The sequence below is a fragment of the Pholcus phalangioides genome, unplaced genomic scaffold (assembly GCF_987345545.1).
Source record: "Pholcus phalangioides strain wild (caught in Gottingen) unplaced genomic scaffold, Ppha-v1.0 ptg000020l_1, whole genome shotgun sequence".
Classification (NCBI taxonomy): Eukaryota; Metazoa; Arthropoda; class Arachnida; order Araneae; family Pholcidae; genus Pholcus; species Pholcus phalangioides.
In genome coordinates this window covers 3,873,851-3,900,689 of record NW_028301613.1, presented here as the reverse complement: position 1 = coordinate 3,900,689, position 26,839 = coordinate 3,873,851, and the positions used below count along the sequence as shown (strand labels likewise).

General features: G+C 43.3%; 1 protein-coding gene across 1 annotated transcript in view; it reads right to left on the bottom strand.

The window, feature by feature from the left end:
- Positions 1-10,616, bottom strand: part of 5-HT1B (5-hydroxytryptamine (serotonin) receptor 1B) — an 87,500-nt gene extending 76,884 nt beyond the window's left edge. The window contains exon 1 of the mRNA XM_089248836.1: positions 10,396-10,616. The gene's annotated coding sequence lies outside the window, so the exon portion shown is untranslated. The remainder of the gene's footprint in view (positions 1-10,395) is intronic.
- Between the last annotated feature and the right edge of the window lie 16,223 nt (positions 10,617-26,839).

The window sequence follows — 26,839 nt, the reverse complement described above, 5'->3', positions numbered from 1 at the left end:
ATTCACCGAATGGAAAATTCATCGCTGGGAAAATTCACGGACATCAATCAGTCCGACAGGAGTGCATGAATGATCGAGTGAGCAAATGAACGAGTGAGTGAATGAGCGATTGAGTGAGTGAATGGACTATTGAGTGAATGAATGGACTATGGAGTGAATGAATGAGCGAATGAAAGAGTGGATGTACTATTGAGTGAGTGAATGAGCAAATGAGTGAGTTGATGTACTATTGAGTGAGTGAATGGACTATTGAGTGAGTGAATGAAGATTGAGTGAGTGAATGAGTGATTGAGTGAGTGAATGGACTATTGAGTGAATGAATGGACTATTGAGGGAATGAATGGACTATTGAGTGAATGAATGAGCGAATGAGTGAGTGGATGTACTATTGAGTGAGTGAATGTACTATTGAGTGAGTGAATGGACTATTGAGTGAGTGAATGAGCGAATGAGTGAGTGGATGTACTATTGAGTGAGTGAATGGACTATTGAGTGAGTGAATGGACTATTGAGTGAGCGAATGAGTGAGTGGATGTACTATTGAGTGAGTGAATGGACTATTGAGTGAGCGAATGAGTGAGTGGATGTACTATTGAGTGAGTGAATGGACTATTGAGTGAGTGAATGAGCGAATGAGTGAGTGGATGTACTATTGAGTGAGTGAATGAAGATTGAGTGAGTGAATGAAGATTGAGTGAGTGAATGAGCGATTGAGTGAGTGAATGAGCGATTGAGTGAGTGAATGAGCGATTGAGTGAGTATTGATTAAGTGAATGAATGATGGAGTGAGCGAGTGAACAAGTGAGTGGGAGAATACGCGATGAATGAGCGATTGAGTAAGTGAGTGGGAGAATACGCGATGAATGAGCGATTGAGTAAGTGAATGAACGAGAGAATGAATGAATGACTGAAGGAATGAGGGAAACAAGCCTGTCACTAGAGCTAGCTCGCTCTCGCTCACTAACTAACAAGGTCACTCAGTCAATCACTAGAGAGCTCATTCTACAACGCACTCACGGGGGTCACTCATTATATTAGTCGCTCGCTAGAAAAATTCACTGTTAAGAAATTTCGCCGACCAACCATTCACTGAATGGAAAATTCATCGGTGAGAAAATTTAACGACAAGCACAATTAGCCGACCTCAAGTTCGACAAGAGTAAATGAATGATCGAGTGAGCAAGTGAACGAGAAAGTGAGTGAACGATTGAGTGAATGAATGATCGAGTGAGCAAGTGAACGAGAAAGTGAGTGAACGATTGAGTGAATAAATGATCGAGTAAGAAAGTGAATGAATGAGTGAAACCGGCCTGTCACTAAGAGCAAGCGAGAGCAGCACGAGGCTTGCTCACTCACTTAGAAGGTTCCCCAGTCAATCACTAGGTAGCTTATTCTGTCACTAGACCATTGAATTTGTCATTCATTCGTTCTATTATCAACTCACTGGGTTGTTCCCTCTGATATACACTCAATCATCTGGTCGCTCACTCACTATCTACGTCGCTAATTCTATCACCAACACACCAGGTCGCTCACTCACTCACTCTGTCATACGCGCTCATTCACCAGGTCACGCACTTACTCATTAGGGCACTCATTCTGTCACTCGATCACTATGTCGCTCATCATGACACTCATCCACTAGGTCACTTACTCTGTCACTCGCTCTCTCACCAACACTAACTACTGTAGGCTGTCATTTACTGATTCGCTCACACGATCATTTCTCGATCAGTTCCTGGCTCACTGACTCGTGTCGAACTGTTGGTGAATCGTCAGTCGGTGAATCACGTCCGACGTAAATCGCTGTCGTGAGCCGTATTGCGCTCTGTAAGAGAAGAGGCATGCTTTCTTTCTATCAAACCGAGCACAACTCAGGTCTATCACCATCTATCGGCAATTTACTACCTAGTGAGCTGTGCCGGAAGTGTAACTGTGTGTGTGTACCTAACGGTCTTTGAGCGCGTATGTAGTGTTGTGTTTGATTTTTCAGTGCTGCCATCTATATTTCAGAAGTGAAGTGAGTGATGCGTTATGATTGAATCACATTTGTACTCTGTTGCTCTCTGTGGCGGGACTTTTTAAAGGGGTGATCTCGTCTCGCATTCGCGCCTTGAAGTTGGGAACCACAGACAACCACACCAACTTCAGCCGACCACCACTATGGTGACGGTGGGAACAGTCATGGTGGACGGTGCGTCGCGCTGAGCGATTCCCGTTGCACGCGGCACAGAAAACCTGCTCCTAGGAAAACCCGGCTTAAGATTAGTCTCGGTCAAAGCGCATGCAGGCATTGCTGAAAACGAAAAAGCGGATCAACTTGTCAAGGGCCTAGAAGGCGACAGCATTAAAAGACTCGGCTGTTCTACCTTGGACCCTCAGTCATGCCCGCAATATCTCGATAGACCGAACGCTTGATCTTCCGGCAACAAGGACTCAGCAAAAGACGCCTACAAGATACAACGCCGAATGGCTTTGCGTAAGCGTCTATGGCAGCGAACAGAAACGATGCTCCTCTTAACTGAGCGTGGCTCCGTTTCCGTGACGTACTTGCGGCGCTTTGAACGATCGTCTATCTCACAACGCTTGTAAGGGGAAGTTCCAATTTGCTGACTTTTGATGACGGGGGGTTTGTTGGATGATGCTTACGTCATCAACCACCCTTTATGAAAATATGGAATATTCTTGATGGCATCTTACTCGGTGCGCCAAAAACCAGAAAAATCTTTCGCTTGTTTAACATTCTCCCTAATGACAAGTCCCTTTAAAGAGCCACTTCAGTGGATCTCTAGATGTTTCACGGAACCTTCACGTGCTCAGGAAATATGTCCGGGTCACATAAGTGCTCTGGAACTGTGCCACGCTTCACTCAAGTGACCCGTAATTATGCCACGGATCGGTTAATTAATCTGGGAATGTTCCGCGGGTAACTTGAGTGATGTAGAACCGCACCGGAAGGCCTCTTGAGTGTAGTAAAACTGTGCCACACGTCACTCAAGGGATCTCTAAATGTGCCACGGATCGTTTAAGTGTTCTGGAACTGTGTCGCCGGTTAATTAAGTGATCTGAAAATGTGCCACGGGCCACTTAAATGCCCTGGAGTTGCGCTACGGGTAATTTAAGCGATGTACAATTCCACTCCGCCGTTCAAGTATTACGTCATCATCGATGGGGGAAGGGTTTCCGATTTGCTGACTTTTCATGACAAAGGGGGGGGGGGTTTGGATAATGCTTACGTCATCAACCACCCTTTATGAAAATATGAGTTAAGATTCAGAGGGGCAGAGCTGATGACGAAATTTTGCTGACAGGGAGAGGGGGTCAAAAATGACTAAAAATTTGCTTACGTAATACTTGAACGGCCCCCTAAACAAACCACAGAGAGGAAGACTATCGTTTATGACGACTTATTTCGGGCTCGATTCTCTTCTACAAAGTTCTGCGCAGATTCCCACGCTCTACGCATCTCTAAATCTCATATGAAGGGGGGGGGGACTCCTCATTTATCTCTTCCTCAGACGAGATCCCGTGCATAAGTTCTTGCTGTTGCACGCAATGGAGATCCATCAGTTCGTCTGTGGATATAAACACGTTCCTCCACTAGTTCTTGAATGTCGGGCTCATGCTGCAACTCCTAGAAACAGAAGGCCTCTGCAGTGATTGCCGTTAACGTCATTCAGACTATACCTATCAAGTTTGCCACATTTTGAAACACAGCATCCTATTTCGTTTCTTTCTTATTTTGGCGTAGAATCTTCTTGATTGGCTCACGAATACCGCATAGTGATTGGATGTGGGGCATACAAATCGCCAGTTCTGATCCCGATCAGTTCTTTTTTCCTCACAACGATGATACTGGCACGAGCAGGGATTTTTTTTTCCCCGTGAATATTCTGAGGGAGAAAATGGACTACTTACTGACTGCGGAGGCCTTCTATCTCTAGGAGGTGCTGGTTCATGCACCTCCAGTCCCGCGGTCCTCCTCAATGACACAATCGTAGACGGAGATAGACTTGGAAGTCTGGGGGTGCACGGCCATTATTGCTGGGGGGGGGGCAAGATGATGCTGTTGTCGATTCATCTATACATATATGCATTAAATCAGTCGACTTCACCTTTGATGCTGGGGGGGGGGCAATGTCCCCTCCCCCCGTATCTCCGCCCATGGACACAATCTCTTCGGAATTGGTGGCCCTTGTTCATGAGCTAGGCCTGAAGTCACGATAATAGTAATGCAATCAGCTCCCAGTTTTCTCCCAGAAAAATTAAAAAAAAAATTCAGGCGCACACACGCGTGGTTAAAATGCTACATCTAGTTGCGTATTGTAACAGCACCTCTCCTAGAGATAGAAGGCCTCCACAGTCTGCTTGTGACGTCGGTAAGGGGCCGTTCAAGTATTACGTAAGCAAATATGTTAGCCATTTTTGACCCCCCCCCCACTGTCAGCAAAAGTCAGCAAAACGCTGACCCTCTGCCCCCTCTTGTCAGCAAAATTTCGTCATCAGCTCTCTGAATCCTAACTCATATTTTCATAAAGGGTGGCCGATGACGTAAGCATTATCATTATCCAAACCCCCCTTCCCCCCTTGTCATCAAAAGTCAGCAAATCTGATGCCCCCCCCCCATCGATGATGACGTAATTATTGAATGACCCCTAAGTAGTCCCTCAGAATTATTCAGGGGGAAAAAAATTCCCTTCTCGTGCCAGCCAGACCAGACCCGAATTAAAGTTTTTCCCCCATTCCCAGCTCCGTAAGGGCTGACTGTGGGATTACAAACGGGCCACGAAGGGCCGATTGGAAGGATTTGTAGTGTTTGCTTGTGTGTGTGTGTGTGAGTTTTAGTGTAAGAAAGAAGAAAACAAGCATGACAAAGTTGGGAGGATGTTTTGGTGGGCTTTTGTCACCAACGGGAAAGAAGACGCAAGCTCTTGTCAGAGGCGGGAACGGAAAAGACATCTGCAACGCCCTATCAATGGGATTTTAATCATTTGATCATTTTTGTCGCACCACGGCCATTTTCTGCACACGAGGGCTAATTAGACCGGGACCTACAATTTATTGCCGATTCCGAACGGCAAGGCTTGTTTTTTATACTCATCGAGAGATTGGTGCGCTAACCCCTCGATGGGGGACTCCCTGCGGTAGCAATTTTTGCTGCGGTCAAGTCGCCGTTTTTTGTTGTACCCCTGTGTCAGGAAAGTTTTCTGACAAGGACGAACCGGGTATCGAACTCGCGACACCTCTAAACATCCTTTGGTACTTTAGGCGAGCATCTTATCGACCTGGGCTACCGCGCCCCTGGGATTTTAAAAGCTGATGTACTAGTATGTTCCTTAGGGTGCTCAATGCATTTTACAAAGAGAGAATACTGTAAGGGAAGGGGTGTTTTCAGTAGACAAATTATCTCCGAAAATCCATTGCAATGAAAGGGTGAACGTCAATGCAAAGGGTAGCATGAATAGAAACTCACGGAGAAAGGGTGGAGAGAGGGAAAGTGGCCGAAATTTGGACGAGTCCACTTCGAACACAAAAAACTTGGTATTTTCACGAACCTCCCAGGTCTTCTATCTGGGCATTAAAGAGTTAAATAAGTGCCAAATACAAATATCAAAGGGGTTATATATAAAAAACATATGAGAGAAGTAAGTAATACAAATACAAATACAACGCCACAACCGGCAAATTGCCCAACGAGGTGGCTGACTTAAGAACATCATGGATCCCCGAGCCATTTTTTGGAGGCCCTACCTACTACTGCTACACCACACATGCATCCCGCCCACACACCCCCCACCCCCCCACCCCCGCGGAACCCCCCAACGAATCGGTACATGCGGGAATGTGGGTGTACGTGTAGTGAAACCTGACGTGAAGTTTTTGTTGTTTCTCTGTAATGCTTGTTATGTGTAGTGCTGCCATCTGCCACCAGTTTTTCTAACTATGAGTGAAGTGTTATGATTGAATGATTTATCGTTGTAGGACTGTTGCTCTCTGTGGCGAGACTTTTTAACGGGGAGATCGGCTCGCATTTGCGCCTTGAAGTTGGGAACCACAGAAAACCAACTTCAGCCGACCACAAGTGAATATGTGAAAGATAAATAGGTGCCAAATTATCAGTATTATGTACATAATCGTTATCTCTCATTCTCCCATTGGAGATGAAAGATTTGTTGGGGCCTACGATAGGCCTTTCTCCCTGCCGAAATACGTGGAGTCGGGGCACGGTGGTAGTCACCAATGTCGCGTATATGTCGGTGTTCTGAATCTGCCATATTATCAAATGGTGTTCTATTGAGTTCTTTGATGTATGAACAAATATGTGGGATACCAAGGTCCTTTTCGTATATGTTTAGTCTTGTTGCGTGCATTTCTAATTTGGTGTGTGTAAGACAATGTTTTGTCCAGGATGCAGCCGAGACATTTAACTTTCGAGACTGGACTGAGTGATGTATTGTTGATGCGGATTCTTCTATTCCGGGGTATGTTTCGGCAGTGTGTGAACCAAGAAAACTTACATTTGTCTTGATTTAGAAACTATATCTGAGTCGGTACACCAGTCCGTGATGTCGTCGATCGTTTCTTGTAAGTTGTTGACCGCTTGCACTGCACTTCTATTACCAGAGAGTACCACAACGTCATCCGCAAATAGGGCTATTATTCCATTGGAAGGTGCTGGAGTATCATTTATATAAAGCGAAAAAAGCTGTGGGGCCCAACACACTTCCCTGTGGAACCGATGCTCGAACAATTTTTTTTTGTCGAAGTTTTTTCTCCAATTTTGACCTCAAACGTTCTTCCAACAAGATAGTTATAGAAAAAGATTATTGTGTGAGGTGGTAAATTGCAGTCAATGTGTTTTACAAGTAGCGTTGGGTGATCGCACTTGTCAAATGCCTTACAAATGTCTAAAAAGACTGCTGCGACACAGTCTCTGTTATTGAAATGACTTGTTATGTATTCAGTTACTCTCACTAGCTGAGTGACGCAAGAGTGATTTTTTCTGAACCCGTGTTGTTCAGGTCTTACCAAATTGAGCTCAGTGCTAATTTTATCAAAGCGTGTTAGGACAATTCGCTCAAAAACCTTGCTGATATTTGATAAGAGGCTGATTGGTCTGTAAGAACTTGGCATCAATGGGTCAGTGCCTGTTTTGTGAATGGTTTTTACAATTGAGTGCTTCCAGGAAGTTGGGAAATAATTAGCAAGAAGTAGTGCGTTGAAAATGTTAGTAAGTGAGACAATAATTGCTGTGGGAAGGTTCTTTAGTGCCGCATTGGAGACACAATCAAAGCCTGAAGCTTTTTTTGCCCTTCTCGTGCCATTATCATCGTTGTGAGGAAAAGAAATGATCGGGCTCAGAATTGGCGATTTCTATGCCCCACATCCAATCACTATGCGGTATTTGCGAGCCAATCAAGAAGATTCTACGCCAAAATAAGAAAGAAACGAAATAGGATGCTGTGTTTCCAAATGTGGCAAACTTGCTAGGTAGTCTGAATGACGTTTATGGCAAACACTGCAGAGGCCTTCTATCTCTAGGAGGTGTTGATCGTAAACAGTCACGTTCGGGTGTTCATTTTTCGAGTTGAGCATGCTGATCGAACACTGCAAAGCAGAATATTACCCATAATTCCACAGCATGTGTGTGTGCACGAAAGGGGAAAAACCATCAGCTCAGTTGTGATGACGTGGAAGCGCGAAGTTTTTCTCGTAATTCGAATCATCTCTCGTTGACCGAGTCAAAATTTGTTCAAAATGTTTGCCCGTTAACCGAACCGCTTGTTAACCGAAGTTCCTCTGTACTAAAAAGTCCGATAAACTTTCCGCGCATTCAAAATTTCATTCAATTTTTTTTAGACCGTAACCTTTACTTGCTGCACGACAAGAAGAAGGGGTGGGGGGGAGGACTACAGAAGAAGCAGGAGATGAATTACAGCCTTCCAGACCAGTAAAGTTGATACCGGGGAGAGTCTTCAACCTTTTTTCCAGTCGCGAGCACTGTCTGTACCCATCATCAAAAAGAAGAGCACCCTTAACGGCAAGTTTAGTATACAAATGCATGAAAAAAATCAGGATGATTTCAATCCTTGAATGCAATTTGTACTAGGTGGGGGGGCTAAATTCTAGCGTTGATCAAGTGCTCGCGAGCACGAAATCGGACACTTTGGGTACTTCAGAGAGCACCGTGGTGCTCGCGAGTGACGGGTTGAAGATGCCTATACATCCCCTATATATGTATCACTACGATATCGATATTGCCATAGCTAGCCATAATAATTATGGTTAGCTATGGCTAATTAGAAACGTCCATAATTATCACAAAAAAAAATGATACCAAATTATAGGGATCGATATGTAGGGGCCGGTTAAATCCCGGTTTGGCCGGCCCAACTGGGATGGCAACTTCGGGCTTTGGTAGTAACACATATACCTTGAAACTATTCATGCGATACATCAATGAACAATAATAATAAAAAAAAAACGAACCCAGGGTCTCTCCACGCGGGGCCCGTGGAAATAACTGCCCGGGGCAGGGGCTATCGTCAGACGAATAATTTTTGCTTATTCGTTAAATCTGGGGTTGTCCCCTAGAGTATTTAGTTATATTCAAGTGCAGCAGAGGTCTTCAACCTTTTTCTAGTCGTGAGCACTGCCTGTACTCCTCATCAAAAGAAGAGCACCCCCCTTACGGCAAATATGGCATACGAATGCATGAAATCAGGATTAATCGGAATGCAATATGTACAAGATTTTTTCATTGGAACGTTGACCAAGCGCTCGTGCGCATGAAATCAGACAGGAGCAGGGGGTGCTGTGGGTGCTCGAGCACCCACGGAAGTTTGTAGAACGGGTTCGAGCACCCACAGAATTGATTCAAAAATCGAAATTTCCTACATGAATCTCAAGACGGGCACCCACAGGTTCGAAACACTTCCGACGCGCCTGCTTCAGGGAGCACAGTGGTGCTCGCGAGCAACGGGTTGAATATGCTTTAAGTAGAGGTTTATATATATTCGGAAAGCAGGGGCAGCTAAAACGAGGGTGCAAGGAGTGCGGTGCACCCGGGCGGCAGGTTGTAAGGGGCGGCAGCTTAGGTTTCAGTTAGACACCAAAATTTAAAAAAATTACAAATACAGGGCGCCCATAGTTAAAGGCCCTACTTTAGTCACGTACAGGCGAAACCAGTCATCAGGAAATTGCGAAATTTTGTGGAGGACTTCATGAAGTGATGGGAATTTTTGTTCCGGGGGGGGGGGGATTAGTTGCACATGTCGCCACCAGGGGGTGTTTCATTAAGAAATGACACATTTAGGCAGACGTTTACAATTTTAACGATTGTTAACACTTTCACAATTGTTCCTGCAACAAAACATGTTCCACATGATGGCCATCATTTACAGATACCATGTGGGATCGCAAGATGGCATGTTCCACAACTGAACCGAAGTGTGCGTGTGCGGGGAAATGTTCAGCACGTGGCGCGAAATGCTGCCCTTAAGGTCAGGTAAAGTTCTTGGATTGTCATGACTTATCAGACGTCTTACCACGACTTACCCGGGAATCGTGGAAATTTTCCGGCCCTCAATGTCTCACGATTATTGGGCTTCACGAGAACTTTTTCGACACCCGGGATTCATGGAAATTTTCCGGCCCTCGGGCTTCATTGGAATCTTTTTTCCGGCCCTCAATGTCTCACTACTATTGGGCTTCACGAGAACTTTTTCGGCACCCGGGATTCATGGAAATTTTCCGGCCCTCGGGCTTCATTGGAATCTTTTTTCCGGCCCTCAATGTCTCACTACTATTGGGCTTCAAGAGAACTTTTCTTCGGTTCCCGGCATTCGTAGAAATTTTCCGGCCCTCGGGCTTCGTTAGAATTTTTTTCCGGTCCTCAATGTCTTATGACTATTGGGCTTCAAGAGAACTTTTTTTTCGGTCCCCGGGATTCGTAGAAATTTTCCGGCCCTCAATGTCTCACGATTATTCGGCTTCATCAGAACTTTTCTTCGGTCGCCGGGATTCGTAGGCCCTCGGGCTTCGTTAGAATTTTTTTCCGGCCCTCAATGTCTCACGACTATTCGGCTTGATGAGAACTTTTTTCGGCACCCGGGATTGATGGAAATTTTCCGGCCTTCGGGCTACATTGGAATTTTTTTTCCGGCCCTCAATCTTTCGAAAATTGAAGATCCCCTAAGGGCAGCCCTGGGCGAACCTGTTGCTCAGTGTGCACTAAAAATCTCATCAACAAATTTAATCTCACTCTCCTCGCATTAAGGTCCCTTCCGGGAGAATACCCAAATGTCCACGGAAAAAGCGGCCCCGAATAATAATTAAATCACAATCATAATCCCCAAAACATGCAATTAATTAATCAATTAATTAATTACTCACGATTCAAAATCCAGAACGTCCAGACTTATGTACGACAGGCAACAGCGCGATTGGTCGGTGCGTGTACGTGAGAGATGGCCCGAGAACAAACCACGGCTGTGGCCACCACGAGAAAGTGCTCGGCGGCTCGGACTGTTGCCGACGGCCCGTCAGTCATCAGCACCAGAAGCCAAATAAGTCCTCCGGCGCGAAAGTGATCTTTCCACACGACTCGACTTCGGTCATCCATCCACGGTATGCTCTCGTCCCATTGATGGTGGATGAGGGCGCTGCTTGTTTGATATCGGGGGCGGTGTGTGAGGGCGCCCCTTGGAAACCTCTGTCTCTCTCTCTCACACACACTCTCTTTAGTTGACTCCGATTCTCACTTGGAATTAGATCCCGGAGAATCGGTTGTTTTCTTCTCCCTCAGAGATTCTCTTGGGATTGATTTGTAAAAGCAAACTTAAAGTTCGTCAGTGAGAGAAAAGAGATTGAACAGTTTGTTATCGATTAATTGATTATCGATATTTCTTGGCCAATCCCTTAAATGGTGGGAAACTTTTTGTGGGGATTGGGTTGGATTGGATGGAAGCAGGGGCTCCCGAACTAGTGTGGGGGCAAAGGTTTACGGAAAATTCACCGACAACATTTCACCACCACTAGGAAAATACACTGCTAAGAAAATTCACCGGCCAACAATTCACCACCACTATGAAAATACACTGCTAAGAAAATTCACCGGCCAACAATTCACCACCACTATGAAAATACACTGCTAAGAAAATTCACCGGCCAACAATTCACCACCACTACGAAAATACACTGCTAAGAAAATTCACCGGCCAACAATTCACCACCACTATGAAAATACACTGCTAAGAAAATTCACCGGCCAACAATTCACCACCACTAGGAAAATATACTGCTAAGAAAATTCACCAACCAACAATTCACCGTCGTAAAATTCACCGACAACAATTCACCACCACTACGAAAATACACTGCTAAGAAAATTCACCGGCCAACAATTCACCGTCGTAAAATTCACCGACAACAATTCACCACCACTACGAAAATACACTGCTAAGAAAATTCACCGGCCAACAATTCACCGTTGTAAAATTCACCAACAACAATTCACCACCATTACGAAAATACACTGCTAAGAAAATTCACCAACCAACAATTCACCACCACTACGAAAATACACTGCTAAGAAAATTCACCGGCCAACAATTCACCACCACTACGAAAATACACTGCTAAGAAAATTCACCGGCCAACAATTCACCACCACTACGAAAATACACTGCTAAGAAAATTCACCGGCCAACAATTCACCACCACTATGAAAATACACTGCTAAGAAAATTCACCGGCCAACAATTCACCACCACTAGGAAAATATACTGCTAAGAAAATTCACCAACCAACAATTCACCGTCGTAAAATTCACCGACAACAATTCACCACCACTACGAAAATACACTGCTAAGAAAATTCACCGGCCAACAATTCACCGTCGTAAAATTCACCGACAACAATTCACCACCACTACGAAAATACACTGCTAAGAAAATTCACCGGCCAACAATTCACCGTTGTAAAATTCACCAACAACAATTCACCACCATTACGAAAATACACTGCTAAGAAAATTCACCAACCAACAATTCACCACCACTACGAAAATACACTGCTAAGAAAATTCACCGGCCAACAATTCACCACCACTAGGAAAATACACTGCTAAGAAAATTCACCGGCCAACAATTCACCACCACTATGAAAATACACTGCTAAGAAAATTCACCGGCCAACAATTCACCACCACTAGGAAAATATACTGCTAAGAAAATTCACCGACAACAATTCACCACCACTACGAAAATACACTGCTAAGAAAATTCACCGGCCAACAATTCACCGTTGTAAAATTCACCAACAACAATTCACCACCACTACGAAAATACACTGCTAAGAAAATTCACCAACCAACAATTCACCGTCGTAAAATTCACCGACAACAATTCACCACCACTACGAAAATACACTGCTAAGAAAATTCACCGGCCAACAATTCACCACCACTACGAAAATACACTGCTAAGAAAATTCACCGGCCAACAATTCACCACCACTACGAAAATACACTGCTAAGAAAATTCACCGGCCAACAATTCACCACCACTACGAAAATACACTGCTAAGAAAATTCACCGGCCAACAATTCACCGTTGTAAAATTCACCAACAACAATTCACCACCACTACGAAAATAAACTGCTAAGAAAATTCACCAACCAACAATTCACCGTCGTAAAATTCACCGGCCAACAATTCACCACCACTACGAAAATACACTGCTAAGAAAATTCAGCGGCCAACAATTCACCACCACTACGAAAATACACTGCTAAGAAAATTCACCGGCCAACAATTCACCACCACTAGGAAAATACACTGCTAAGAAAATTCACCGGCCAACAATTCACCACCACTATGAAAATACACTGCTAAGAAAATTCACCGGCCAACAATTCACCACCACTAGGAAAATATACTGCTAAGAAAATTCACCAACCAACAATTCACCGTCGTAAAATTCACCGGCCAACAATTCACCACCACTACGAAAATACACTGCTAAGAAAATTCAGCGGCCAACAATTCACCACCACTACGAAAATACACTGCTAAGAAAATTCACCGGCCAACAATTCACCACCACTAGGAAAATACACTGCTAAGAAAATTCACCGGCCAACAATTCACCACCACTATGAAAATACACTGCTAAGAAAATTCACCGGCCAACAATTCACCACCACTAGGAAAATACACTGCTAAGAAAATTCACCGGCCAACAATTCACCACCACTATGAAAATACACTGCTAAGAAAATTCACCGGCCAACAATTCACCACCACTAGGAAAATATACTGCTAAGAAAATTCACCAACCAACAATTCACCGTCGTAAAATTCACCGACAACAATTCACCACCACTACGAAAATAAACTGCTAAGAAAATTCACCGTCGTAAAATTCACCGACAACAATTCACCACCACTACGAAAATACACCGCTAAGAAAATTCACCAACCAACAATTCACCGTCGTAAAATTCACCGACAACAATTCACCACCACTACGAAAATACACTGCTAAGAAAATTCACCGGCCAACAATTCACCGTCGTAAAATTCACCGACAACAATTCACCACCACTACGAAAATACACTGCTAAGAAAATTCACCGGCCAACAATTCACCGTCGTAAAATTCACCGACAACAATTCACCACCACTACGAAAATACACTGCTAAGAAAATTCACCGGCCAACAATTCACCGTCGTAAAATTCACCAACAACAATTCACCACCACTACGAAAATACACTGCTAAGAAAATTCACCGGCCAACAATTCAATACCACTACGAAAATACACTGCTAAGAAAATTCACCGGCCAACAATTCACCACCACTAGGAAAATACACTGCTAAGAAAATTCACCGGCCAACAATTCACCACCACTATGAAAATACACTGCTAAGAAAATTCACCGGCCAACAATTCACCACCACTAGGAAAATATACTGCTAAGAAAATTCACCAACCAACAATTCACCGTCGTAAAATTCACCGACAACAATTCACCACCACTACGAAAATAAACTGCTAAGAAAATTCACCGTCGTAAAATTCACCGACAACAATTCACCACCACTACGAAAATACACCGCTAAGAAAATTCACCAACCAACAATTCACCGTCGTAAAATTCACCGACAACAATTCACCACCACTACGAAAATACACTGCTAAGAAAATTCACCGGCCAACAATTCACCGTCGTAAAATTCACCGACAACAATTCACCGTCGTAAAATTCACCGACAACAATTCACCACCACTACGAAAATACACTGCTAAGAAAATTCACCGGCCAACAATTCACCGTCGTAAAATTCACCGACAACAATTCACCACCACTACGAAAATACACTGCTAAGAAAATTCACCGGCCAACAATTCACCATCGGAAAACTCACCGATATTAGTTCACCGACATCAATTCACCGCCATATAATTCACCACCGCCGGAAAATTTACCAACCAACAATTCACCGCCGGAAAATTCACCACCATATATAATTTACCACCGCTAAGAAAATTCACCGACCAACAGTTCATCGACGGAAAATTTACCGATAACAATTCACCGCTAACCATTCACCGACCAACAATTCTTCTCACGGAGGGGGGGGGGTGACAGAGTTTTACTGATAAGGAGGGGTGGGAATGTCAACAATGGCTAAAAATCTGCTGACGTGATCTCTAAATGTTCCTCGGATCCTTCAAGCGCTCTAGCAATGTGTCGCGGGTCCCTTAAGCGCTCTGGAACTGTGCACCGCTTCGCTCAAGTGATACATAACTAGGCAAAGAGATCATTTTTGCTTATTCGTTAAATCTGGGGTTGTCCCCTAGAGTATTTAGTGTTATTAAAGTACAGCAGAGGTCTTCAACCTTTTTCTAGTCGTGAGCACTGCCTGTACTCCTCATCAAAAGAAGAGCACCCCCCTTACGGCAAATATGGCATACGAATGCATGAAATCAGGATTAATCGGAATGCAATATGTACAAGATTTTTTCATTGGAACGTTGACCAAGCGCTCGTGCGCATGAAATCAGACACAAGCATCGAGCACTCTGGGTACTTCAGGGCAGTGGCGTCGGAGCCGGGGGTGCTGTGGGTGCTGGAGCACCCACGAAAGTTTGTAGAACGGGTTCGAGCACCCACAGAATTGATTCAAAAATCGAAATTTCCTACATGAATCTCAAGACGGGCACCCACAGGTTCGAAACACTTCCGACGCCCCTGCTTCAGGGAGCACCGTGGTGCTCGCGAGCAACGGGTTGAATATGCTTTAAGTAGAGGTTTATATATATTTGGAAAGCAGGGGCAGCTAAAACGAGGGTGCAAGGAGTGCGGTGCACCCGGGCGGCAGGTTGTAAGGGGCCCCAAGAGTGTCCCAAGGCAAGTTTAAAATTATTCAGAATATGCAGAAAATTCGTTTTCGCGCAGGGATTTTTGACTAAACATTTCTTTTAAAAATTTTGGTTTCAAACATCTATACAATAAAAACTCGGAACTTACGCGCACACGCTTTTTAGTACCAAGTTCTCTTGGCACTTTAGTACGTGTTATGTACTGACACGTATAATACTACTACTACTACTAAACCACACATGCACCTCGTCCATATTCCTCTGCGGAACCTCTAACGAATTGGTACATGCGGGAATGTGTGTGTACGTGTAGTGGAAACCTGACGTGAAGTTCGCTTCTGTGTAATGCTTGTTACGTGTGTCGTGCTGCCATCTTCCACCAGTTTTTCTAACTGTGAGTGAAGTGCAATGATTGAATAATTTATCGTTGTAGGAGTGTTGCTGCTCTCTGTGGCGAGACTTTACAATGGAGAGATCGCGGCTCGCATTTGCGCCTCGAAGTTGGGAACCGCAGGAAACCAACTTCAGCCGACCACCACTGCGGTGGTGACGGTGGGGTTCGGACCCGGATCCCCGCGATGCGAGTCCGTCATTATGACCACTCGACCACCACAGCGGCACACGTATAATACTGCGAGGTGGGGGGGGGGAGGAAATATAATATTTCACGAAAGCACACTACATAATTTTCTTTGAGCGATTTAAATTTCGCGTGTAATGAAATTGAAACAAATAAATGCATTTAATGTTTTTACTCATTTTTGAAAAAATTCCTCCTTCGCTAACTTATAGATAGATAAAGGTTGACATTTTGGCGATATTTTTGTCAAGGAAGATGCTTTCGTCAGCGATGTTTTTGTCCCGGCATTGATTTGACGGCGATGCTTTTGTTACGGCGATGTTTTTGTCAATGATGTTTTTAACACCGAGATGTTTTTTTTGTCAACGGTGTTTTTTTTGTCAAGGAGACGTTCTCATTAGCGGTGTTTTTGTCACGGCAATGATTTGACGGTGATGATTTTGTCTTGGCGACGTTTTGGCCACTATGATGTTTTTTGTCACGCAGATGTTTTTGTAGGTTTTTCTGTCGCGGAGATGTTTTTGTCTTGGAAACGTTTTGACGAGAATGTCAGTCTTGGAGGTGTTTTGACGAAGACGTTTTGGTCACTTATATATTTTTGTTACGGAGGTTTTTTTTTTGACGGTGAGGTTTTTGTCAACGATGTTTTTGTCATCAGCGTTGTTTTCGTCACGGCAATGATTTGACGGTGGTGTTTTTATCACGGTGATGTTTTTGTCATAGAGATGTGAAAGGTTTACAAGAAAAATTGGATATATTGACTATGCTTGGAGAAAGTAATTCCATTGCTGCTGCTGCTGTGGCCCCATCATTACGGAATCAACGAATCTACGGCGAGATATATGAAGAAAAAGGAATCTGAAATTCGTTCAGCCGTGGCTGTAGCTGCACCTGAGGCAGCGAAAACCTTGCATCGCCTGCGGGATCCATGTGTTTCTCGTACTGAAAATCCTGTTTTTTGTGAGTACAAGACTGCTACAAAAAAGGTATTCCAATTGATTGTAATATTATAACGGGAAAGGCGATAACATTTTACGCTTCTATAAGGGGAAGGGCTGGTGTAAAACGTCTATTTCATCAGAATTTTATGCAAGTGAAGGTTGGTTTCATAGGTTTAAGAAACGATTCGGATTACGCAATGTAAAAATCGCTGGCGAACAAGCCTCTGCCGACCAGGAGGAAGCTAGAAAATTTCCAAAGACTTTGCAGAAAATTATTGAAGAGAAGAGTTATGCACCTGAGCAGGTGTTTAAAGTTGACGAAACTGTACTATTTTTGAAGAAAATGCCGCCAGAACATTTAACAATCAAGAAGAAAAGCGAGCGCCTGGTTTAAAGATAGATTTACTATGACTTCAAGATAAACTTACTATGACTTCAAGACAGACTTACTATGACTTCAAGATAGACTTACTATGTTGTTTTGTGCAAATGCGTATGAGTACATGGTAAAGCCCACCGTAATTTTCAAATTTGCGAATCCGCGAGCATGGAAGAGAAAGGATGTCAAAGCTTCCAGTATTTTGGATGAACAATAAAAGGGCTTGGACTATGAAAGCACTTTTCCTGAATTGGTTTAAACGGTGTTTCGTTCCGAACACCGTGGAGGTACCTTGAGAGTGAAGACATGCCATTCAAAGTACTTTTGATACTGGGTAATGGTCCTGGACAACAAGATGTCAATGTGTTCAAAGCTGATGGTGTGGAACTCCTTTATATGCCTCCTAATCAACATCTATCATTCAGGCCCTTGATTTGGGGGTAAAGCGAAAATTCAAGGCTCACTATACACGCCACTCAATGGAGATGATTGTACACGCAATAGAAGATGCAAATCCATAAAATGTCTTGAAGGTATGGAGGAATTACACCATCACTAATGCCATTACTGTCATAACTAGAGTCCTGACAGCTCTTAAGTAGAAGACAAGTTCACCGATGCCTTTATGGTACGTCCTTCACATGCACAAAAATTAGTAGAGGAAGCCTTGTCAACATATTCCAACATACTTGATGATATGAAGAAGAAACATCAAACAGAAATCACAATATCCTTCCAGAAAGCATCGCCCCACCAACCGCTGCACCTTCTTTTACATTTACCTTCTACCTCTGCGTCATCCTGCTCTTCTCGTGATGTTCAATAAACGAGATAAACAAAAAAAACTCGATGGTTTCGGTTATTCGCGGATTTCCGTATTCGCGGTCAGCCCAGGAACGTAACCCCCCGCGAATACGGGGGGGGGGGCGACTGTACAAATCTTTATTTTACTTACTGCATTTATGAAATCAAAACAGTTATCGGATTGTGTTAAAATAATTCTGTCAATTATTTTAGCAGCTCATTTGTGCGTCGCGTCAAAGCGCATCTCCAACAAATTCATCGAAGTCAAATTCATCAGAATGACAAAAACATCGCCGTCATAACATCACGGCGACAAAACTATCGCCATCAAAACAAGTCCAAGACAATGGCATCGTCAGATGTTTTGTCATCTACTTTGATTGTCTGTGCAATCTCTACTTTATAGGTTAAGTATTCTTCACTGGGTGATGTTTTTGTCAAAGAGGTGTTTAGTTTCGGATTCTGGCTGAAATGTGTGTGTGTGTGTGTGTGTGTGTGTGTGTGTGTGTGTGTGTGTGTGTGTGTGTGTGTGTGTGTGTGTGTGTGTGTGTGTGTGTGTGTGTGTGTGTGTGTGTGTGTGTGTGTGTGTGTGTGTGTGTGTGTGTGTGTGTGTGTGTGTGTGTGTGTGTGTGTGTGTATCTGTTAAAAAAATTTCAACAGTTTACTTGCGTATGGCATCAAAATATATCACAGATAAAAACATCTCCTAGACGAAACCGTTACCGTCGAAACATCTCTATGACAAAAACATCACCGTGATAAAAACACCACCGTCAAATCATTGCCGTGACAAAAACAACGCTGATGACAACATCTCTTTGACAAAAATATCGTTGACACAAACACACACACACACAAAAACCTCACCGTCAAAAAAACCTCCATAACAAAAATATATAAGTGACCAAAACGTCTTCGTCAAAACGTTTCCAAGACAAAAACATCTCCGCAACAAAAAAACATACAAAAACATCTGCGTGACAAAAAACATCATAGTGGTCAAAACGTCACCAAGACAAAATCATCACCGTCAAATCATTGCCGTGACAAAAACACCGCTGATGAAAACGTCTCCTTGACAAAAAAAACATCGTTGACAAAAAAAAACATCGTTGACAAAAACATCGCCGTGACAAATACATCTCCGTGACAAAAAACATCACAGTGGCAAAAACGTCGCCGTAACAAAAGCATCGCCGTCAAATCATTGCCGGGACAAAAACATCGCTGACGAAAGCATCTTCCTTGACAAAAACATCTTCCTTGACAAAAACATCGCCAAAACATCTTCGTGACATTTTTGTCTTTGAGTCACTCCCAAGCCATTCCAATTCAACACATCACCGCAAAACATCACCGTGACTAAAACATCACACATTATATATCCCATTTTTATCATTTTAAAATTCTTCATTTGGCGATGTTTTGATGTGGAACCGCTTATTTGATCATGTTCATAAAATTGGTCATTTGTTAAAGCACCGAATCTCGTGAGAAGCCATCAATTTCGTCGAATTTTAAGGCAGAATCGAAGGGACTATAACAGATGTTGTCGTTGGATTGTTAAGTGTGGCGTTCGCTCTACTTGCGACGTCATCTTTAGACTTAAATCATTTACATGTCGAACATCAACGAAAGTGATTTTTTTTTTTTTTGGCTAGTTAAATGTCTCTGTTGTATGGCAGCCAAAAATAATAATGATAATGCTCCCCTAGGTTCGCACAAAGACACCACTTAAATGTCTCTGAACATCACGGACGACCGTGGACTGCAATAAAAGAGTATTCATGAGCAAAACGGGACGCTATTCGAATACTGATGATGCCATAATGATGACGATCGAATTCCACCAAGAGACGAGATTCTTTTCTGGATGTTTCTTATAAGGGAGGGGGAAAAAAAGAACATTTCTCCTGGAACATCTCCAATTATAATATATGATATCATGTTCAACATACACATCACCATCATCATTTTCATGATGCGTTCCCATCCACGAGGAGCTGAAAGATATTATTACTCTCTCTTTGGGAGTCTCTTCTACTTGACGGTGACCATTTTGTATCAAAGATTCCCATCTTGTTGGGTATCATGTCCAGGTTTGTCTCCGATAACTTCGTCATCTTGGCTAGCCTTTGTTGCATAGGCTACTAGCCTTCCTCGGACCGATTTCCTATGCGACTATTTATGCTTACAATCCATCATTACACTCGTGCATATTTGAAGACTAGACGGCAGTGAAATGCTTCATCGTTCGGACTAGAGTTTCTGCAGTCTGGTACAGTCGTGTTGGTTATTGTCCTTTGGACTCATATCCTCAATACCAACACTAAAGTGAGGAATGCGTAATCTTCATTTCGAGCCATTTTAACCTGTGGAAATTTTTGAGTTCTTCCATGTTAGTTTTCTATCTGCCATGAATCCCAGCAATTTCAATCAAGGTTCTACGTAGGTTGATCAAGGTAGAAACCGCAATTTGATTCCACAAGGGAATAATGGTGTTGGTAGGTGGCCGTCTGAACTTTACTAGCAAGTGGTCGGGATATTTGCAGTGCCTAACTTTTTCTTGTCGTCTCACAAAGCAACACGTACCTGTTGACCTGCCTACTCAGAAGCGAATGATCGAATAAGGTCGCAGTGCGGCGACCAAGCGGTACGGGAGTGCATAATAGAGACTACAGACGAAAACAACTGTATTTTTCAGTTCAGCGCCGCACATACTCGAGAATCGAGGAAAGAAATTCTTTCCTCCGTGTGTGAAACCACGATAAGCGATGAGGACGGCTTTGACAGTCAAGGTTGTAAGTGACAAAAAAATACACACGCCATTTTCTATTATAATTTTGCCGGAAATACGCGACGGTCGTCCGCGGGACTTGCACCATGAGACCAGGGAAAGAGGTCCTATGTGAATTGTTAGCAACTTTTGCTGTCGAAATACATAAAATATCCGTAGGGTATTTAGCCGAATATGTTCACAGGCAACGTGGCGAATGGGTGGATGATCCATCATCCAATGGTAATGTTGTAAATATGACTAAAAGGGTGCATTCGTTGCCCCCGGGGCACAAGACCCACCTGCTCCCCCCCCCCCTAGTTGCGGCCCTGGCTCTATGTACAGTTTAGTAAAGGTAACATTAAATATCTGTGGTTTTTAAGTTTTCACATTGCACTGCTCAGCCTTGTGATCACACAGCTTGCATTCAATTTTGTAAGTCTCGCATATCATTTGGAAATTCAACCCCCTACACCGATTTCTCCCGCGGAAAAGTCTGATTTTCCGGAAAATTTTGTTACAATTTCCGAAAGCAACTGCTTTACTGCATAGGCCATATCAAAAACCACAGCATCGAACACAGAAACAGATTTCTGCTAATCTAAAGGGTAGTTGATGTAGAACTCGTATTTGCAAGCATAGATTGCGTGAAAAATTTCAGTGCAGCATTTTAACATCTTCTATGATCTATTGGCCACCGAACACTCGCGGAGTTTGTGTGAAATTTTCCGTTAAAGGAGTAAAATTTCCCTTCGTACAACGTTTTTAAAAATGTTCGAACAAATAAGTGACGATGAGCTTCAAAGTAACTTGACGATACTGAGATAATGACACGAAATCGCCTTAGCGTTTGTGAATGAAAACCTATTGAAAAAGGAATAAAGATTCTACCAAAAATCGAGCAGAATTTATCTTAGAAACGAGGGAAAAACGTTTTTCCGCAAAGACATTCATTTGTTTGTATCTCCGGAAAAATTTTACTCTGGAAGTTTCCGAAAACATTTTTCCCCCTCAACAATGAAATCATTTTAACGAACGGGGCCTTTAAATGACGGAAATCGCCCTCCCGGACGAACACAAAAGCTTTTAGATTCTAAACATGTATTTTTATTAGATTTTTTTTCATCCGCATTCAAAACGCTATGATTAATGAGAGAAATAATTCCAGTGACAGCGAGAGAGATTCGAGATAAAAGTGAGATAAACTTCCGCCATTTTCATTCGGTTTTGCACGTGCTTTTCCGGGTTCCATCCGCGAGCTTATAATACTGTTATTAGAGAGAGGATAAAATGAGACAGAAACGCAAATGTTTGGAGGAATCTTTTGTTAGAGGGGGGCGAAAACAATATTTTGTGTGTTTTCCTCGAACGAAATCACCTCGTTTTATGCATTTTTCTCTTTCTTTTTTTTGTGCATCGGCAATATCAAATAATGAGCGAAGCGATTACAGTGGAAGGACACTACCCGTTAGCGGACACACACCTCCCGTTAACGAACACTTTCCGCATCCGGGAAACGGCCTCACATATTTATTGGTGCCGTGTCCGGTGGATGTATAGGCGAAACAGGGTGTCGCCGAAGTACACCGCCAAAACGAGATCTTTAACGTCACGTGCTAACCCCTTAACGATCACGGACGTGATATCTCGTCCTTCGGGACTTTTCATTGGCAAGGGCCTGTAAAAGAAAATTGTCTTTTTTTTGCTTTCCATTCACCTCATCATTATGTTTTCATCTTTTTTCCCCCCGCTACGGTAAATCAAAGGTGGCCAGCCCATGGCACGCGTGCCACAAATGCAAGCCATGATGTCAGAAGTGGCACGTTAATGCTTTTCATCTAGAAAAAAAGTGAAAAAAAAATTCTATTTCATAATTATTAATCAAAGAAATGCTCTTAAACTTCAAAAAACAATCCTTTTCTTATGAATGATGGCCTTGTAGGCTGCCAGACCTATATATAGTATGGTAGGCACTCTTGAAATAATAAATTATGTGATGACTTTCTTCAGTGAGTTTCTGTTCGGGTTTTCCATCTTTAGGTATAGTTGCTGGAGGTCAAATGTGTGCAAGATTAAGGATCATCTGCATGGGGGAAATGCATTGTATATCCATGAATTCTTAAGAAGAGGGGCCAAGACCCTTTTACAAAGTTCATAGATGAGGGGGCAAGCACGCAGAGTTCCAGGTTCCAGTGCCTTATTGCCCGACGAGTGGCGCAGTGGTAGTGATGCTCGTCTTCCACTATGAAGGTTACCATCAAGGTACATGGGTTCGAATCCGGGTATAGAGCATCAGAAGCAAGTTGTTTACCTACCGAGCCTAGGGGCGACCACCGATGGATGGAGCCTTCATTTCCCACCCAACTCCACTGGTTGGAAATTGCCGTATGACGATATATGACAGGAGTTGGTGTGCGGCAAAGTAGGTTCCAGTGCCTAACATAGTGTAGGTAAGATAAGCGTGCACTAATATACATACGTATACGCACAATTTGCATTGCGATAATCGAATTTATGACTCAAAAATTAAAAACAATTTAGAACTGTAAAGAATGTCAAACTGTGAACATTTTTTTACGAAAATAAGAGGACAGCCAAACAATATTTTACAGCAGCGGTTCTCAACCGGTGTTCCGCGGTAGCTCAAGGAAAATGAAAGGAATTAGTAAATATGACAAATAAATATAAAAAAGAGGCCTACGGGAGGGGGCTTCTTCATAGAAATTGTGTATTGTGAAAAGGGGTCTGCGGGTCAAAAACGGCTGAGGACCCACTGTATTACAAGAACAGAAAGATGCCAGTGTCCCGTGAAAACGGGACGTATGGTCAGCGTATAAAAATAACGCGCAGTTGTACGAGCATTGAAAATGATCTTAACTGTGTCACGGCTTGAAAAAAAAACCGCTAATCACCCCTGGCATGGAGGGGGGGGTGCAAACGCTCACCCGTTGTGAGCGATTCTATCTATCTATCACCCCTGGCATAAATATAGGGAGAGGGTGGCTGAGAAGGAGAAAAAAAAGATAGAACGGAAAACCAGTTTTTACCTCATGTTTTTCTTCTTTACCCCATGTGTAAATAATGACACCACCTTTTTTGTTTGTTTATCTGTACTAGTTCCACTGTATACAATCCACATATTTTCTGTGATTCCCAACTTCAAGGCGCAAATGCGAGCCGATCTCCCCGTTAAAAGGTCTCGCCACAGAGAGCAACAGTCCTACAACGATAAATCATTCAATCATAACACTTCACTCATAGTTAGAAAAAGTGGTGGCAGATGGCAGCACTACACATAACAAGCATTACAAAGAAACAAAAAACTTCACGTCAGGTTTCACTACACGTACACGCACATTCCCGCATGTACTGATTCGTTGGGGGGTTCCGCGGGGGTGTGGGCGGGGTGCATGTGTTGTGGTGTAGCAGTAGTAGGTAGGGCCTCCAAGGATCCATGATGTTCTCAAGTCAGCCACCTCGTTGGGCAGTTTGCCTGTTGTGGCGTGGTATTTGTATTTGTATTTTGCCGAAAGCTTGTAAGTGAAGAGGTTATGTCCATCCCACGTCCTTTCACTTTCCGGGTGAACGCACTAAACAACAGAGGCAACGATTACCTCAATCTTTCCTTGGAGCTTATGTGCACTGGAGTTAGGACCGACCTTCCATGTACGGTCCTAACTCAGGGCCAAAGTTCACAATTGTTGACAACGCCACCAGATGGCGACTTATCCGAGGATGATAATTATCAACCAGCTGTACCGATAGCGGAGAGTGACATCCTCGGATAATTCGCCATCTGGTGGCATTGTCAGCAATTGTGAGCTTTGTGAGTTAGGTCCGACCGTCCATGAACGGTGTCCCGTTCGGTGCACACAAGCTCCAAGGAAAGATTGAGATAATCGTTGCGTGTGTAGTCTAGTGCAGTGGTTCTCAACCGGGGGCCATATGGCGCCCTGGTGGTACTGGGATACTTCAGGGGGGAGGGCCACAGAAGAAAATGGAGAAAGGGGCCATGACAGGTGGTTTGGCGGGCTGCAGAGAGCCGAGAAGACAAATTAAGGTGACTATTCACTTACAGAATCTAACAAAACCACCCATAAAACCCAGGGCCGTCTTAGGGTATGGACCCGTGCCTCACGCTTACATTTTGCAGCAAGATCCCTAGGATGGGTTTTTATTGCAGACCCTCAGCTACATTTTGCACAGATCCCTCCTCTATAGTAAATTATAGTGTGAAAAAAAAGGCCCGGGCTGCAGTTCTGTCAGTCCCACTCTTGTGAGGGGGGGGTCATGCCCGGAGGTCTCATGTCCATAAGTGGATCCTACCTTATGATATTTTGTATAGTACAATAAATTTTGAAAATAAGTAGGAAATATGTAGGCTGCTTATTTCCAGCTAACTATGAGACTACCATAGCATCACTTTGCCTAGGGAGCTGATGATCTTGAGACGGCCCTGAATAGAACTCGGACTAGCGGGGAGCTCAATAAATTCTAGGCCAGTGGCTTGGAGGCCGATCTTATTTGCAAAATTTTCGTTCAGTATAAATTCACTGAAAAAATCAATTTAATACGTATAAAGGATCTTGATTCTAGATGAGGGTCGTAAACTCTGGGTAAGACAGGGGGGCCACGAGAAGAAGATATGGTTCAAAGGGGGCCACGGGCAAAAAAAGGTTAAGAAACACTGGTCTAGTGGTCTAGGGCGTTCGATTTCCCGCAGGGGCAGTTGAATTTTCTCTCTTTCCAAAGTATATCTTTTCGCATCAGCCGGCTGTTAAAAACGTATGTATTAAGATTTTTACCATGCATTTCACATAACACTTTCCAAAGAGAAATTTCTAATGAATAATTGCAAGAAAATGCTCCTCGTATAAAGTAGAGAAAAGAAGCCCTCGGTTGAGAGAGAGATGAAAAATGGAGGACGAAAAAATCAATTTTTCCCCCCAATCTTTCCTCATTTCACTTTGATTCTTTTCTTAACCTTCATTATTGCGATGAATGGAGGGGGAGGGGGGAAGAGAACTCTATTAAAACAAAATGGATTCTGTCGGTTCTTTTACAACTTCAGTACCATTTGATAAAAAAAAAAGGCGTAAGGCTTATACGGATACGAATATATATTCGAATAAATCGGATTGATTCCACAAGTTGTGATCGATTATGGAGACGTTTCAAGTATTTCTTACGTATGGGATTGAAATATTCGTTTTCTTGTCCGCCTTTTGCCCTCGTGGCTTTCCGATTTGTCTCTGCAGCTTCATCCTATAGTCCATTCGGTTGATAAATCATTTCTTACTCCTTTTTCGGAGGTTTTTGTTTTTCTTGTATGTGTTTGAAGAATTAAATACAAGGGAAAACAAAAACCTCCGAAAAGGAAGGAAAGGTGACAGACACAGCTATGACTCCTTAACACGCATGTTTTGCATTTGTATGGGTCTTGTACATTATTAACAATGGATTGACTGGTGCCACAAAAAATCAAAAACTTTATTCAAGCGTTTATTTTTTGTCAGTTGTTGCATTTCCATTGTTTCGAATTTCAATGAAAGGTATAAGTGTTGTGTGGCTCTGAATAATGCTCGAACATCAGCCATCAGACCAGCTTCCACGGTCGACAGTCCATCACTACCCCAGGAATGGCATACGAGAGGATGGCAGTCCAAGGGAACGGACTCGGTTCGGTCAGGTTCCAAGCGACGATTCCATCAGAAATCAGTGGTGTGATTATACGCTAGTATAACCCTGCTACGTCTGATCTGATGGACTTGTAGGTTTGCGTCTGTCGGATCCCGTCTATCCTTTGGTTGCTGTTTTAGTGGAAATCCTCGTGGGTACTCTTCGGCAAGCGAAAGATGGGCATTGCATTTCCATGTTGTATGCCGATTTCTATGGGATAGGCTCATTCGATGTGGCAATGATCTTCGATACTGATCGGGATTGAACGATCGCATTCCAGTTGTTTTG